Genomic DNA, 16123 nt, shown 5'->3' on the forward strand with positions numbered 1-16123 from the left:
GAGCAGGAGTCCAGAGAAAAGGAACGGGAAGACACGAACAAGAGGTTGAAGCTGCTTGAGGATCAACTACAGGTAGAACATTGTCTAAACTAGAGTAGAAGATTCATTACATATGGACGAACCACCCTCACGTGACTGTCATCTTATAGGTTCTTATGCAATCTCGAAGCAGTGCAAGTGATGCCCCTCCTCCTCCTCCTCCGGAATGTTAACCGATGGCCTCTCCTCCTCAAGATGATCTATATATGAACAATCTTATAGGTTCTTATGCAATCTCGAAGCAGTGCAAGTGATGCCCCTCCTCCTCCTTCTCCAGAATGTTAACCCGATGGCCTCTCCTCCTCAAGATGATTTATATATATGAACAAGTGTACTTCTATTGTGACATGCACGTGTTTTGCAAGTAGTGACAATATGTATGAATTTGCGACTTGTGTGTGACGTCTACTAGGATAATACATTCGACTTGTGTGTGACAATATGTGGACTATCCCTAATTATGCCTATATATGTGTGGACTAGATCAAATTATGCCTATATATGATCAAATTGCACTGCAGTTGTTTTTATCTGCAGGGATCAGAAGAGAAATAGCTTGACAGCAGAATGGATGGGAAAGATTTCCGAGAGCAACACTCGGAAAAGGATATACTACCGAGAACACCTCTCGGAAACATGGTCATCTGGGACACTACTGTTGTGCCACAACTTTTCTGAGAGCAGCTCTCGGAAAAGAAGGCGAGCATTGCCGAGCCTAGCTCTCGGCAAAGCTATGTAAAGTGTCAGCCCCCATGTGGGCCACACTGTCGTATTGGTCAGAAGGATTGCCGAGAGCAGCTCTCGGCAAAGATATCGTCATTTTTTCAAATGATAAATGTGACCAGTGGGACCACATGTCAGTTAGAAAGAACACACACATGGAAAAAAACAGGATGTTGCATATGCTTTGCCGAGGGTGACGCTCGGCAAAGTACGCAGTAACTGACGGAGCCGTCTGTTGCGGACGGGCATGCCACGTGGCTCCTCTTTGTCGTGAGCGGCTCTTGGCGTCTACAACTTTACCGTGCGGTGCCTCTTTGCCGTGAGGCAGTGACGGCAAAGTTGTCAGTTTGCCGTGACGGTGGGTTTGCCGAGAGGGACACTCGGCAACTGTCCGTGGTTTAGCACTCGGCGAAAAGCATTACATCCGGATACATGAAAATTCCAATAGTGATAAAAGCGTTTTTGACACTGCACTAATGCAAAAAATGGTCTTATATTATGGAACGGAGGGAGTAGTATGTTTACATTTGAACTGTAAACATAAGGTGAGTTTTGAAGCGTGACTTGAACGTACATACATGAATAATACTTGCAACCAGCTGCAGCACCTAGCTAGCTAGGCTGCCGACATCGACATGCATACATATGCTGGTTTTTTTTACTTCTATTTTTTTGTAAAAGATGTTGGGAAACTGCAAAAAAAAATTGTAATTATTTTAATGAACCAAATTACAAAAAATATTCAGATTTTCAGAACATGTTTGTCATTTAAAAAATTGATCCCATTTTTTAAATGTATGGGAATTACGAGAACATTCACATTTTTTAAAAATGATCGGGAATTTCAAAACATTTGTGTTTTCAAAAAATGTTCAGAATTCTTAAAATATTCACGTTATATTTTTCACAATTTAAAAAAGAGTGAATTCCATTTTTTACCTTGTAGTTGTACATTTGTGACACATATTACCCTATTTAGCGGAACTTTTATCGAAATGTCAGATTTTGAAGACTTTTAACACGGTTTTACCCCAGTTTTACATTTTGTCTGTTTATGGTCGATAGGATCGGCATGTTGCGTCATTGATTTGTAAAAAAAACTGTAAGGATCAGAGGGCATCATTGGCGATCTTGTCCAAGCTTCTCTTGTCTATCTATTCCACTCCTTGTGGCCGTCCACATGTTTTTGGATACAGGGCGTCACCTCACACCTTACCTGATGGACACGCATCAAAAAACAAGGGTCCAAAGATTTCAAAAGGGGTATTCTAGACGAATTTTCACTCGAAGGGGTAATTAGTGTCACAAATGTATAAATATGGGGTAAAAAGTGGAATTCACTCTTTAAAAAACATATGCGCTTTTTGCAGAAGAATAATTTACTAGAAAAACACGCTAAAATATAGTAGGAAAATGCAAAATTAGCATAGCTAATTAGTACAGCAAAAACGGAGCTGGAAATATAGATTGGCACACGCCAGAGAGGTGGAAAGTCCAATTCGCATCGCATCTCAAACAACGTAGGCATCATGTGCCATTATGAACCGACAATGCAAGATTTAACCATAAACAACGATTTGTATCGAGGATTGGCTGTGCATCATGATGATGCAGAGGCTGGGGTCTTCCCCCTTTCCGGAAAATGTAGGATTGGTGGCACCACCAATTAAGTTAGGCTTCCAAAGAAAATACTCCAGGAAACAGCAAAGGGCTTTCTTTCTCAATAAAATTGCAAGACGAAACTAACTTCATCATCTTAATTTGTACTTATATGAAGGTTGCAGTAATGCATTAGCAGTTCTTCCCTGTTTTGGCTTTGCTTGGCAAGCTAGGTTTCAGAAACAAACAAACAAACAAACAAACAAACAAACAGGATGTAAAACCTGTCAAGTTTCATTCTTAGTAATGGACCTTTTGCTCTAAAAAACCAGATGAGCAAGTAAGTACCCTCCACAAGGCTAGGCTACGACATAAGACTCAAGCAGTTCCAGTATTATTCCATAAAAATAAACTAGCATGTCAGAGAGTACAAACAGAAGTGTACCGTATATATGGAAAATGAATCACCTCAGATGGAAGAGTAGACTAGTGGTGGTTGGATTGAATTTTCACAAAGACATGGAAGAGCGGATAGTCTAGCACAAGATTGAAACTTAAGATATAATTTTGCTCTATATAAGAAACCAGATCACGAACAAGTATGTATGTACCCTCCACAAGGCTAGCTTCTCCCAGTTCAGCATGGAGAAATTAGACGGCCATTGGTTTGAAGAAGACTGAGCTGTGTTGCTTCCGTTCCTTCAGCGTCATGAAGCATCATGAAGCAAGCAACTTAATTACGAGCAGGATCGGCGATGCCGCCCTTGTGTAGTGGTATTTTGCACAGGCAGGTCCAACATATGCACTATCTGAATATATGCACACGCAGGTCCAACTGGAAGAAAATTAATGGCCACATTAATAAACATACAAAGTAAAGGCAGTAATACAATAGACAAAATACTTACATAGATGAATGAATGAATCACTGCCCAAAAAATGATTCAGTTGAAACTAATAATCTTACTTACAGGGTCAGACCTGACTCTCCTCAGGCACAAGAACCATGACCTTTAGTTCCTTTTTCTGAATCACAACAGTAAGTATCGACAGAGCTGTTTCACCATCAAAAAAACCTCGAATCCACTATCTCTGAAGTATTGGCCACTTCCTTGAGCTCCCCAGCGTGCGATCTGCTTCCCCACGGCGCCTCACACCACCAATCATGCTCATGGCTGCTCCCCAGCCAAGCTCTGTCCAAGCACTAACAGCAGAATGTGACTGACTGAAGTATTGGTCTGATGAAACTGTAACAATCAACATTGAAAGTCATCAATGATTAAAGGCTGACTGAAACAGATGATGTGTAGATGAGTAAAAATCACCATACAAAAAATAAATTTCAAGTGTACCTAGATTTATTTATTAAAAAAAATGAGCAGATGCTATACCGGAATTAATATGCTTGTTCCCAGTAATAATCAAAAATCCAATCCAATCTGTGTAACAACGAACATCTACATCGAAAGGCAAGGCTGACTGAAATTGCAAGTGGATACATTGAAAACAGATGTGTAGAGAGGTGACCATACAAAGATAGTAGAAATGTGTTTTCTTTATTTTTATTTGCAAAAGCAGATGCTAACCCCAAAGCTCAAGGCACACAATTTGGGGTCACTGAGGGATTAATTAACCACACAACTTTTGCCTTCAATATCATATTCAGATTTGAAGCTGCCAAATCTTAAAATAGCATTGTGCTAACGACAGTTACACCGAACAACATTGGCATCATTGATGACTTGGTCCGTGGTCACGGAACAAAATCATGATCGGAACACTAGGAAAAAAACTCAATTCTGCCAATCTAGTTTACAGAGGCGAAACAAAAAAATTCTCAAGTCATGCGAGGCTGATGCTGAATCCCAATAACCACCTCGCACCTTGGCACCCTTTGGATGCCTTTGGAATGCTATGCTCTGCTTTGTTTGCTGCATACCTCTGCATCCACAAAGCACACTTCTTTAAAAGAAGGACATCCCAGTGCGAGCCATCACTTACGTTGATATTCTATTCTGCAAACACGCAACACACAATTGTTGTATCAGCTGGTGCTTGAGGATTCTAGCGACATGTAGATTCGAGTAATTCAAAGAGAGATTACAATTAATGTTTCAGTGCACAACACGTTTGAGAATTACATTACTGTTGTATTATGGAAACCCAAAAATGAGAACAGAGTGTCAACACAGACAATTGCTTCACTTGTGTTCTGTTCTGGTTGTTTGCTCTGAATCAACTGTGAAATTTACTAGTGGGACTGCAGAATCCAATAAGTAGAATAAATGAACTTGGGTCAGACAGAGTATGAACAAAGCACTCTCTCTAAGGTAACTTAAACACCCAATCATTCATTACCTTAGATAGAGCCAATCAAACCGTAGCTGGGTACAATAGTTTCAGTACTCTGCCCCAGCCAGCATAAACTAAACTTGGTGGTTGACCAAATAATAATCCTCATTGCTTCCGTCCTAGTTAGAAGAGTAATTCAGTGATATCAGGCTAAATATTTTCAAGAAAGAATCAAACAAACTGGAAAGCATTCTCTCGTTTACAATAACATCATCCTGTCAAAGGAGAGGATTCAAGAAAGAGGAAATAAAGGCACTTGATTCATTCAATTCATGGTAAGAGGAAATAACAGCAGTTAAATACCTCCTCTTCGCCAACAGTTAAATTGGCCTGCTCAGTCCTACTGCTTCATGCGAATAAAGCGCTCAGGTCTATCTCACAGCTGGTGCTTGAGGGGTAATATGAGATGGATAAATCTGGGTTGGTTCTTTTGATTGTCTCAATTTGCTCGTCTATCTCAGCGCTGCGACAATCCATATGTAGTTTTCTCAGCGAAACCGGGAGGCCCTCCTTTGGCATCCATCGGATTGCTGCACACTGAATGACATGTAACTCCTTGAGAGAAGAAAGGCGATGTAACCCTTGAGGAAGGGACTGCAGACCCACCGCAATATGAAAAACTTAGTTTCTGGAGGGAGGTGAGGAGCTGCAGCGCTTTCTCTTGCTCTTCCGTGAAGCCTTCCATCCCCTTATCCTCGAATAGAAGTGTGTGGAGGGCCGGGGCGAGGAGGTTGCAAATAGGAGCAACAAGCAATCCAGAGATGTCATCCACACTGAGTTTCTCCAATCTAGAGATGTAACCCGCAGGCAATAATTTGGCCCTCTGAGAGGCAACCTCTGACAGCATATCTGCTGCTAAGGTGTTGCAATTATACACTCGCGGTTGTACGAGGTTGACTGCGATGAAAGGATTGAATCCGTCCACTGTTAAATTACTGCAGCTTGACAGACTTAGACTGGTGAGAGACGTGAGGTTTGGGAGCAGAGCCATTGACTTCATGCTTGGCTCTCCGAGAACATCAAGTTTCCTCAGGGAAGCAGGGAATGGGCAAATGGTTTCTGATTCTCCCATTCCCATAAGTGAAGCACTAAAGCAAATCCATAGCTCATAAAAATTTAAGTGAAGCAAAAAGAGCTATTCTAACAAGTCAGGTCATAATTTTGGCTCTCTCTAATAGGTGTGTACAACAAGGATTGATAACTTAAAAAGTAAAACCAAATAAACAAAGACTTATATCATACAAGACGCTCCAAGCAAAACATATATCATGTGACGAATAAAAATATAGTCTCGAATGAAATACCAATGGTCGTTAGAAGAAAGAGGGGATGCCACTCGGGGGCATCCCCAAGCTTAGCTGCTTGCCTCTCTTTGGATAATAGCTTGGAATGCCGGGGCATCCCCAAGCTTAGGTTCTTCTTACTCTTTATTCCTTCATCCATCATAGATATTCTCTGGAGAAGCTAATTTGATTTCTATAAAACAATACGGCCTCAGAGTTCCAGAATCAAATTCAGATCTGAACCTCCTCATGACTGCAAGTACACTCATAGTCTGCCAGTCAACAAAGCAAGTGCAGAAAATGCCACAGCAAAAGAAGTCAAACGAGCACGACGGCCGTGAATGTAAATGCAGTGTCCTACACAATGGTCATTGCAAAGTGCATCCTTCACAAATGTAGAGATCGATCTCCTCTGTTTCTCTGGCACAAGACTTGTACGTACTCAGTAACAGTGTGCATAAGAAGCTGATGAAACATGCAACAAAGATGAATGAATAGCCATACTTATCCCCGCAAGGCAATAATGAGTTGGGAAGAGTAGCCAATAACAAGGTGGTTTTCGCCTTCTCCAGAGCGGTCTTTTTTTTTAACCGGGTGTGCCCCTTTCCATTTAAGATAAACGGAAATACAACAGTCTCCGATACATCCAGGAAGCAAGGAAAGAGAAGCAGCGAGTTCAACGCACTGCCAGGAAACCCACTGTGCTTGCCCGCCATCGAAACGAGCATCACGGGGTGAAAACCTGACAGCACCTACTTAGTTTAAATCTAGCTATTACAAACCAGGGGAAAAAGGCACAGACACGAGGTGCCAGAAGAACATAAAGCATGTATACTTCAAAAGTTTTCCAACAGTGGAGCCTGAGACTTAGACCCTAGCACACCGCCCCCTATCCAGGGCAGAATGTAGAGCACAACAACAGCATCATCCAGAGAACACCTCACCCTCGTCTCCCGTGGCGCGCCTTGTCCCTTCACACATTGCCATCAACTTGGTTGTGCTCGCTCTAATCATCTCAGCTCCGAGTCGCAATCTTGCCACTTCTTCCACTGGCTGAAGACCCGCCCAATACAAGAGAAACGAACAAGCCGAATACACAATCTCAAAAAGAGATTTGATCAATTGTTTTTCAGAAGTAGCCTTATTACGCGCAAGCCAAATAGCCCAAGTTACTGCCGCCAAACCAACGGTATAAAATCTGGTTTCATTGGGTAGGAACATATTACACCACACATAGAATTGCCAGATGTTATTTGGGCATAAGTCAGTCCCCAACACAACTCCAACTGCCCTCCAGGCAACACGCACCACAGGACACGTAAAGAACAGATGGGACGCAGTTTCAATATTGTTACAGAAGGAACACACAGGGTTCTCCGGCCATTTTCTCCTCCTCATCACCGCTCTAGTGAGCACCGCATCTTGGGCCATCTGCCACAAGATCTGTATCTTAAGAGGTAGTTTCGCCTCCCAGATCCATCTATAGTTGCTTCCATGAAGAGGTTTTTCCAGCCAATTATACATAGATTTAGTGGAGTACTTAGCATTCTTGCTCAGACCCCAAAACACTACATCTTCCTCAGCTATAGTATTGAGCCCCAAGATGTACTGTCGCACCCTATCCCACTGTTCTCTAAGGTTAGGGCATAAACGCCTTCTAAAAAAGGTCGAAGCCTCTATCCTGTTAAAGTTTTGGACCGTACAGTCCTGATCTGTACAGATTTCAAACAGCCGAGGGAACCTCGAATTGAGTGGGGGCAGCCCATCAATTGAGTCTTTCCACACCCTGCTCAGGTTGCCGCATCCTAGTTTAATCTTTCTCCCCATCATGTACAACTACCTGACTTTCAGAAGAGATTTCCAGCATGGGGAGTCAGATTGTCTAGGTTGCACAGTTGCCACCGACTTGTTTTCTAAATATCTAGCTCTCACCAAGTTTTGCCAAACCCCAGTTTGGGTTTCTAATTTCCACCACCATTTCACCATCAGGCTGGTGTTTTGTTTCCTGAGGTCTTTGACACCCAGACCCCCCTTTGCCCTTCGATCTACACACCCTCTTCCATTTGACCAGGTAATATCTATTCTTTTTATTGCATCCGTGCCAGAAGAATTTACGATGGTGCTTGTCCAGCCTTTCTATGAAAGTTTTACCCATAAGCCACATGGACATATGATATAAAGATAGCTGCGACAGTACCGAGGTAAGCAAAGTAAGTCTGCCCCCGCTGGATGCAGCATTGCCAATCCAGGACCCGAAACACTTAAGGTATTTATCTACAATAAATTCCCACACTGAATCTTTAAGGGTTGTGAAACTCACAGGCATACCAAGATACTTAATTGGAAAGTGCCCGATCTCGCAGTTAAAGATCTCGGCATATTTGCTATCAATGTCAGTGTCCCCCCGACAGTCAGGATCTCGCTCTTCTGGAAGTTTACTTTCAGTCCAGACATGAGCTCGAATATGTATAAGAGGAGCTTCAGATTTAAAGCTTTTTCCACATCATGCTCGAGACAATGATCGTGTCATCTGCGTATTGCAGAACTTCCACCCCATTCGGGACAAGATCAGATGCTAGTCCAGTTAGGAGGCCATTCTGCTGCGCTTTACGGATCATCTTGCTGAGACATTCTACAGCTAGGTTGAACAAAAAGGGGGAGTGGGGGTCTCCTTGGCGCACCCCTTTAGCACTTTGGAAATATGGGCCCACTGAGTTATTAAGCTTGATACTAACAATACCATTGTATAGGATTTGATTCACCCACCCACACCAGGTTTCGTTGAAGCCCCTCATTCTGTGACAATCCAACAGAAACTCCCAGTTAACCTTGTCGTATGCTTTCTTGAAATCGAGCTTAAGCACCACCCCTACTTTTTTCTTGACATAGGTGTAATTGAGGAGCTCATGTAAAGTCATGATCCCATCCATAATATTCCTCCCTTTTACAAAAGCATTTTGTGACAAGCTTATCAGTTTGTCAGCGTATTTTTCTACTCTCCGATTCATCGTCTTAGTAATCAGTTTATATGGGCACCTAAGGAGACAAATAGGCTGAAATTGCTGAATGCGATCCGCACCTGACACTTTAGGGAGAAGAGTAATCACCCCATAATTAAGGCGCTGCACGTCAAGCGTTCTAGCATGGAAGTGGCTGAACAGCCGCATAATGTCACTTTTAACAATGTTCCAGCAATGTTGATAAAACTCCACAGGAATGTTATCGGGGCCAGGTGCTCTATTAACATCCATTGCAAACAAGGCCTCTTTCAACTCCTCTTCTGAGAAGGTTCTAGTCATATCAACATTATCCTCTTGAGTGAGTTTTTATGATTCATCTCACGAGCCAGGGTCCATGCGAAACAAGTTGCTCGAAGCTGGGCCGAATAGGTTTTTATAGAACTCTATGGCATGTGACATAAGGTTTGTAAGTGCATCTAGTTCCACCCCTAGTTGGTTTTGGAGTATTGACGACAAACCTAGTTGAGGGACTAATGTGTTCGTGAGAATTGCAGGATAACACAGGTAGAAGTCCCTCATTGATTCGGTTTTCGTACCAGAGATGACCCCTAAAAAGTATGAAGACATCGAAGTCAAAGGTGGTATGTGAAGACATTCACATTGAAGACTATGACAAGAGAAGACATCGCATGAAGACTATGGAGCGCGAAGACTTAGATCTTTCGTAGTTCTTTCTCTTCTGTGTTGAGTCATAGGCACCATCGTACTGTTAAGTGGGGTCCAAGAGAACCAGTCAGAATGACTAAACTGATGCTTAACCAAAATCCTATGTCTTCGAGTGAAGACTATGAGAGAGAATCTTGTTCAGAGTTGGACAAGTCAGCTTTGCTTGTAGCCCAAGTAAAGTTGCCGTGTGTGTTTGAAATCAGACCGTTGGAACACATGTCAGTTCCTTAGTGACCCAGGGTCATTTCGGACAAATCAGGTCGGGTTGCCTAGTGGCTATAAATAGCCCACCCCCTACAACCATAAACGGTTGGCTGCTCAGAGTTAGAGTACGACTTTTGTCGTTTGAGAGCAACCCACCTCGAAGCCTTTGAGAGAGAATTCCTTGAGAGGACAAAGCCCTAAACACCCAGAGCCAAAGAGTGTTAGGCATCACTTAAGTCTTCCTGTCTGTGTGATCTGAAGACTTATTTCACTTGAGGACTGTGAATCCTCCAGCCGGTTAGGCGTCGCGTTCTAAGCATCCAAGAGTCATTGTGGATCGCTGGTGAATGAAGTCTGTGAAGGTTTGGAAGTCTACCTTGAAGACTTGCCAGAGTGATTGGGCGAGGTCTGTGTGACCTTAGCTCAAGGGGAATACGGTGAGGACTGGGTGTCCTCAGGTTTAAATACCTAGCCGCCCTAACCAGACGTACAGTTGTCACAGCAACTGGAACTGGTCCAACAAATCATTGTCTTCAATGAGTCACTGGTTTCATCCTTCCCTTACCTTTACTTACTGTTGGTCCTTGTGAAGTCATTGTATGATTGCATTATCTTTTGTCTTCACTGAGTGACTGCTTGTTCTGATTGGCTTCACAATATCTTCCTACCTGATCTTTACTGCCTAGCTGCTATTAGTCATTGTGCTTTCACTTCATTGAATACTTGACTATGATTTGCCTAGTGTAGTCTACCTTCCGCTGCATGGTAATAGGTTTATTTCTATCTTTTGTCTTCGAAACTTCCATGTTTTGAAGACTTTCTTAAAAATCGCCTATTCACCCCCCTCTAGTCGATATAACGCACTTTCAATTGGTATCAGAGCAAGGTACTCCCTTGTTCTATGTGATTTTGGTTTAACCGCCTGGAGTTTTAGTTATGTCGACCACAGGAATGAAGACTGTGTCATGCCCCATCTTTGACGGTCACGAGTATCCCAAGTGGAAGGCCATGATGAAGAAGCGCCTCATGGCGATGAACAGCGAGCTGTGGACCGTCACTGAGATTGGTCTGACCGATCTGTGCAAGATGGCGGAAGCTAATGACATTCGCAAGTACACTCTTCTCAACCTCACGGCGAAGGACGTCATCTGCTCCTGTCTGTCTCAAAATCAGTTCAGGAATATCATGCATCTCGATCATGCGAAGCTTATCTGGGACCGTCTCTCTGAGGTCTATGAAGGTCATCGAACTCGTCATGATCCTTGGTTTGAGGACTTTAAGGAATCTCTCAAAGCGATGACATTCGAACCAGAATCATCATCTTCTGCATCATGCCTTATGGCAAAAGATGCTAAGGTAACTGAATGCTATCTATCTGAATCCAGTGATGATGAATTTGGACCCAGCTATGTCAAACTTGCTTCCCTTGCCACTAAACAACAGAAAGCTATGGAACATATTCAAAAACTGTTAGACAAAAACGATGACCTGTTGGACGCTGAAATGACTCGATCTCAGTCCTTAATTGAAGACATAAAAAATCTTCATGTTAAGTATGAGGAACTTGAAAGTCGTCATGAAACTCTCTCAACAACTCATGAAAAGCTTTCCTATGATTATCTTCAAAGGAAGCAAGAACTTGAGAAATTGAGAGCGGCTCATGAAGATCTTCAAAAGGAAAACGAGTCACTTCGCGCTGAACAGATCAGTCCCGCTCAGGAAGGATTTGAACCACCGTGTCTTAAATGCCTTGAGCGTGATAATGCTACTTCTGTTGCCGAATGTTCTACTGCTGCTACTGTTGCAATATCTTCAACTGTTGATGTGGTAACTAACCCCTCTGCTGAGGATGCCACTGCTATTTCTGATGAAAATGCTAGGTTGAAGACATTGCTTGAAACAGGGATGTTCAAAAGTCTCAAAGGGCATCAGACACTATGTGATGTCCTCAAAAGGCAGATCCTGAACCGAAACCCTAGGAAAGAGGGTGTTGGGTTGGAAAGGAAAATGAATGCTGATGGCTCTTACTGGAAACCTGAGCAGTACCCCAAAACCACATGGGTTGCTGCAAAGGAACCTTCAGTGGATCCATCCACCCTATCTGGCTTCACTTGTGCTAATCCCATTGTTATTGATGAATCCTTTGATGCAAACTATAAATTGTTTAAGAATCAGAATGGTGAAGTGTTTGCCAGGTATGTTGGTACTAACTGCAGGAATGGGCCGCCTATGAAGAATGTCTGGGTGCCGAAAAGGTGTTTGGAGAATCTTCCTGTGAATGTCGTCATGACACCACAAGTGAAGAAGACAACCCCCAGACCACAGGCTTCATATGGTCCAAAGGCTTCATACAGACAAAGGACTCACCTGAGTCGCACTAATGCAAATGTTTTGCAGGGAAGCCATACTCAGGCCTATGAATATGAGCGCATTTCATCAAACCGCCATGTTCATAAGACCAAGAACTACTCTGCTTATTCTTATGAGTACTATTGTCCACTTGCAAGACTTTTTGCTAGGGCTCCAAAGCCAAAGTTCTTAGATGTTGCACTTAGACTCATTGCTTCGAAGCCACCCTTGAAGATGTGGGTGGCTAAGAAAGCTTAACTCTCTTTTGCAGGGAAAGGTCTCCAGCCGAAAACCAAAATCGTCTGAAGCTATTGCTGGGGACCTTAAACATCTTGTAGGGCGCAAGATCAAATGCCCAAATGGTCTTATTATGTATTTTGTTCCTGAGTCGCTTGCTACCTGCCGATCAGTCCTAACCTTGATCTAAGCTTTCATAATCCACTTGCTCGTCAAATGTTTATGCTTCACAATTCTCTTTGTGAAGCATATCCCCCTAACTGCACTGTAGGGTACGACACCAGCTGCTTTAGAATGGATTATTGATAGTGGGTGTACTAATCACATGACTAGCAAGCGAAGCCTTCTTATGGACTCAACCTTACGTCCATCTGACAAAATTCACATCACATTTGCTGACACTGGTAAAAGCAAGGTATTGGGTCTAGGTAGAGTTGCAATCTCAAAGGATCAACACATGGATAAAGTCATGCTTGTTGAATCCCTTGGTTTCAACTTAATGTCTGTCTAAATGCTTTGCGATTTAAACATGATTGTGATGTTTGGCAAATATCATTGCCTTGTTCTAATGGAATCTAACAAGTCTCTAGTGTTTGAAGGGTATCGGAAAGATGATTTGTACGTGGTAGATTTCTCAGCAGGACCACAACTTGCAGTATGTCTTCTAGCAAAAGCTTCTGAATGCTGGCTCTGGCATCGAAGGCTAGGGCATGCTGGCATGAGGAACCTCCACACCCTTGCAAGGAAGAAGCACGTCATAGGCATCGAGGGCGTCAAGTTCAAGAAGGATCACTTATGCGGTGCCTGTGAAGCAGGAAAGATGACGAGGGCCAAGCATCCCTCGAAGACAATCATGACAACGACTCAACCCTTCGAACTGCTACACATGGATCTTTTCGGTCCCACTCATTACTCAACTCTTACTACTACTGCTTGTCTCTATGGCTTTGGCATTGTTGATGATTATTCAAGATATACTTGGGTGCATATAATCCTTTACAAGACTAAAGTGCAGGATGTCTTCAGACGCTTCGCCAATCGAGCAATGAACAACTATGGCACCAAGATAAAGCACATCAGAAGTGACAATGGCACTGAATTCAGGAACACTGGCCTAGATACATATCTTGATACTTTGGGCATCACACATGAATTCTCAGCTCCGTACACGCCACAGCAGAATGGCGTCGTCGAATGCAAGAACAGAACACTTATTGAGATGGCTCGGACGATGCTTGATGAATACAAGACTCCAAGAAAATTCTGGCCTGAAGCCATTGACACTGCATGCCATATCATCAACCGTGTTTATCTCCACAAGCTTCTGAACAAGACATCCTATGAGCTTCTTACTGGCAAGAAGCCAAATGTCAGTTACTTCAGAGTATTTGGCGCCAGGTGCTGGATCAAGGATCCACATCACACTTCAAAATTTGCACCAAAAGCACATGAGGGTTTTATGCTTGGATATGGAAAGGATTCGCACTCCTACAGAGTCTTCAATCTCTTTCATTATAAAGTGGTTGAAACAGTGGATGTGCAGTTCGATGAGACTAACGGCTCACAAAGAGAGCACCTGCCAAATGTGCTAGATGAAGTTTCATCCAGTGAATCAATCAAACTTATGGGAACTGGAGAAATCATACCTTCTGAAGCTCAACCTGAAGAGGAACTTATCATCTCCGCACCTGATCAACCTGAAGACAATGCTCAGCCTGAAGACGATCCCTCTAACAATGATAATGATCAGCAAGAGCAAAATCTTCGTCATGTACATCCTCGTGTTGCGAATGAAGTACAGATTGAGAGAATAATTGATAGCATCAATGCACCAAGTCCACTCACTCGTTCAAGGGCAACACAGCTAGCAAATTTCTATGGGCACTTCGCATTCATCTCAATAACTAAACCCAAGAAAGTTGAAGAAGCCTTCATGGAACCTGAATGGATTCAAGCTATGCAAGAAGAGCTTCAACAGTTTGAGCTGAATAATGTATGGGAACTTGTTAAGCGTCCTGATCCTCGCAAGCACAATATAATAGGCACCAAATGGATATATCGCAACAAGCAAGATGAGCATGGTCAAGTTGTCAGAAACAAAGCTCGTCTCGTTGCTCAAGGATACACTCAAGTTGAAGGGATTGACTTCGATGAAACATTTGCTCCTGTGGCTAGGCTTGAAGCCATACGCATACTGCTGGCCTATGCAAATCATCATAACATTCTTCTGTATCAAATGGATGTGAAGAGCGCCTTTCTCAATGGCAAGATTGAAGAAGAAGTGTATGTTGCACAACCGCCTAGCTTTGAAGATCCAAAACATCCTGACATGGTGTACAAGCTCAACAAGGCACTGTACGGCCTCAAACAAGCCCCTCGGGCTTGGTATGACACACTCAAAGACTTCCTGAAGAGCAAAGGCTTCAAACCTGGTTCCCTCGACCCCACTCTCTTCACGAAGACATATGATCACTAGTAGAAAAAGGGTCAAACGTGAAACACATTAGTGCCGGTTTGATTTAGGCCCGGTACTAATGGTACCATTAGTGCCGGTTCGAACGGATTTGCATTAATGCTGGTTCATGTTGAACCTTTAGTGCCGGTTCGTGGCACGAACCGGTACTAAAGGGGTGGTGGCAGGCTGGCGTCAGGCCGGGGCCCCACGATCACCTTTAGTACCGGTTCATGGCACGAACCGGTACTAAAGGGGTCTGACCTATAGTACCGGTTTGTGACACAAACCGGCACTATAGTACCGGTTTGTGACACAAACCGGCACTATAGGATTAACATCTTATTATTGTCAGGAAAACAATAAGTGCAGACTTGGAAACGAAGGAGAATAGAACCCGAAAGTTAAGCGTGCTCGGGCTGGAGTAGTGAGAGGGATGGGTGACCGGTCGGGAAGTTAGATGATTTGGAATGAGTGATCCACACTTGAGCAGTTAAGAGAGGTGATTAGAGACTAAATCATCAAATAATTCAGAAAAATTAAAAATCGAAAAAAATCAAAAAAAAATTCCAAAATTTTCAAAAAAAAACCTTTAGTACCGGTTGGTAACACCAACCGGTACTAAAGGTCCCCCATACCAGGGCGTGAGCTCACGCCACGTGGTGGCACTTTAGCGCCGGTTCGTGCCGAACCGGTACTAAAGGGGGGGCCTTTAGTGCCCACACTTTAGTGCCGTTTCCATAACCGGCACTAAAGGCCCTTACAAACCGGTTTTAAAGCTCCGTTTTCTACTAGTGGATGGTGAACTGTTTGTGTGCCAAATATATGTGGATGACATTATCTTCGGCTGCACCAATCAGAAATACAGTGAAGAGTTTGGATATATGATGCAAGAGCAATATCAGATGTCCATGATGGGTGAGCTGAGTGATCCACACTTGAGCAATTAAGAGAGGTGATTAGAGACTAAATCATCAAATAATTCAGAAAAATTAAAAAACGAAAAAAAATCAAATTTTTTTTCCAAAATTTTCAAAAAAAATCCTTTAGTACCGGTTGGTAACACCAACCGGTACTAAAGGTCCCACATACCTGGGCGTGAGCTCACGCCACGTGGTGGCACTTTAGGGCCGGTTCGTGCCGAACCGGTACTAAAGGGGGGGGCCTTTAGTGCCCACACTTTAGTGCCGTTTCCATAA

The 16123-nt window shown here is 43.1% G+C and overlaps 1 long non-coding RNA gene across 1 annotated transcript; it reads right to left on the minus strand.

Annotated features, from left to right (window-relative positions):
• Positions 1-4086: 4086 nt before the first annotated feature.
• On the minus strand, positions 4087-5575 carry LOC119335873. The gene is made up of 3 exons (XR_005162103.1): positions 5017-5575; positions 4720-4832; positions 4087-4376 (listed from the first exon to the last, which is right to left on the minus strand). It is a non-coding gene; the product is annotated as an uncharacterized LOC119335873 (long non-coding RNA).
• Positions 5576-16123: the final 10548 nt, after the last annotated feature.

This window comes from Triticum dicoccoides, chromosome 7B (genome assembly GCF_002162155.2).
Source record: "Triticum dicoccoides isolate Atlit2015 ecotype Zavitan chromosome 7B, WEW_v2.0, whole genome shotgun sequence".
Taxonomy (NCBI): Eukaryota; Viridiplantae; Streptophyta; class Magnoliopsida; order Poales; family Poaceae; genus Triticum; species Triticum dicoccoides.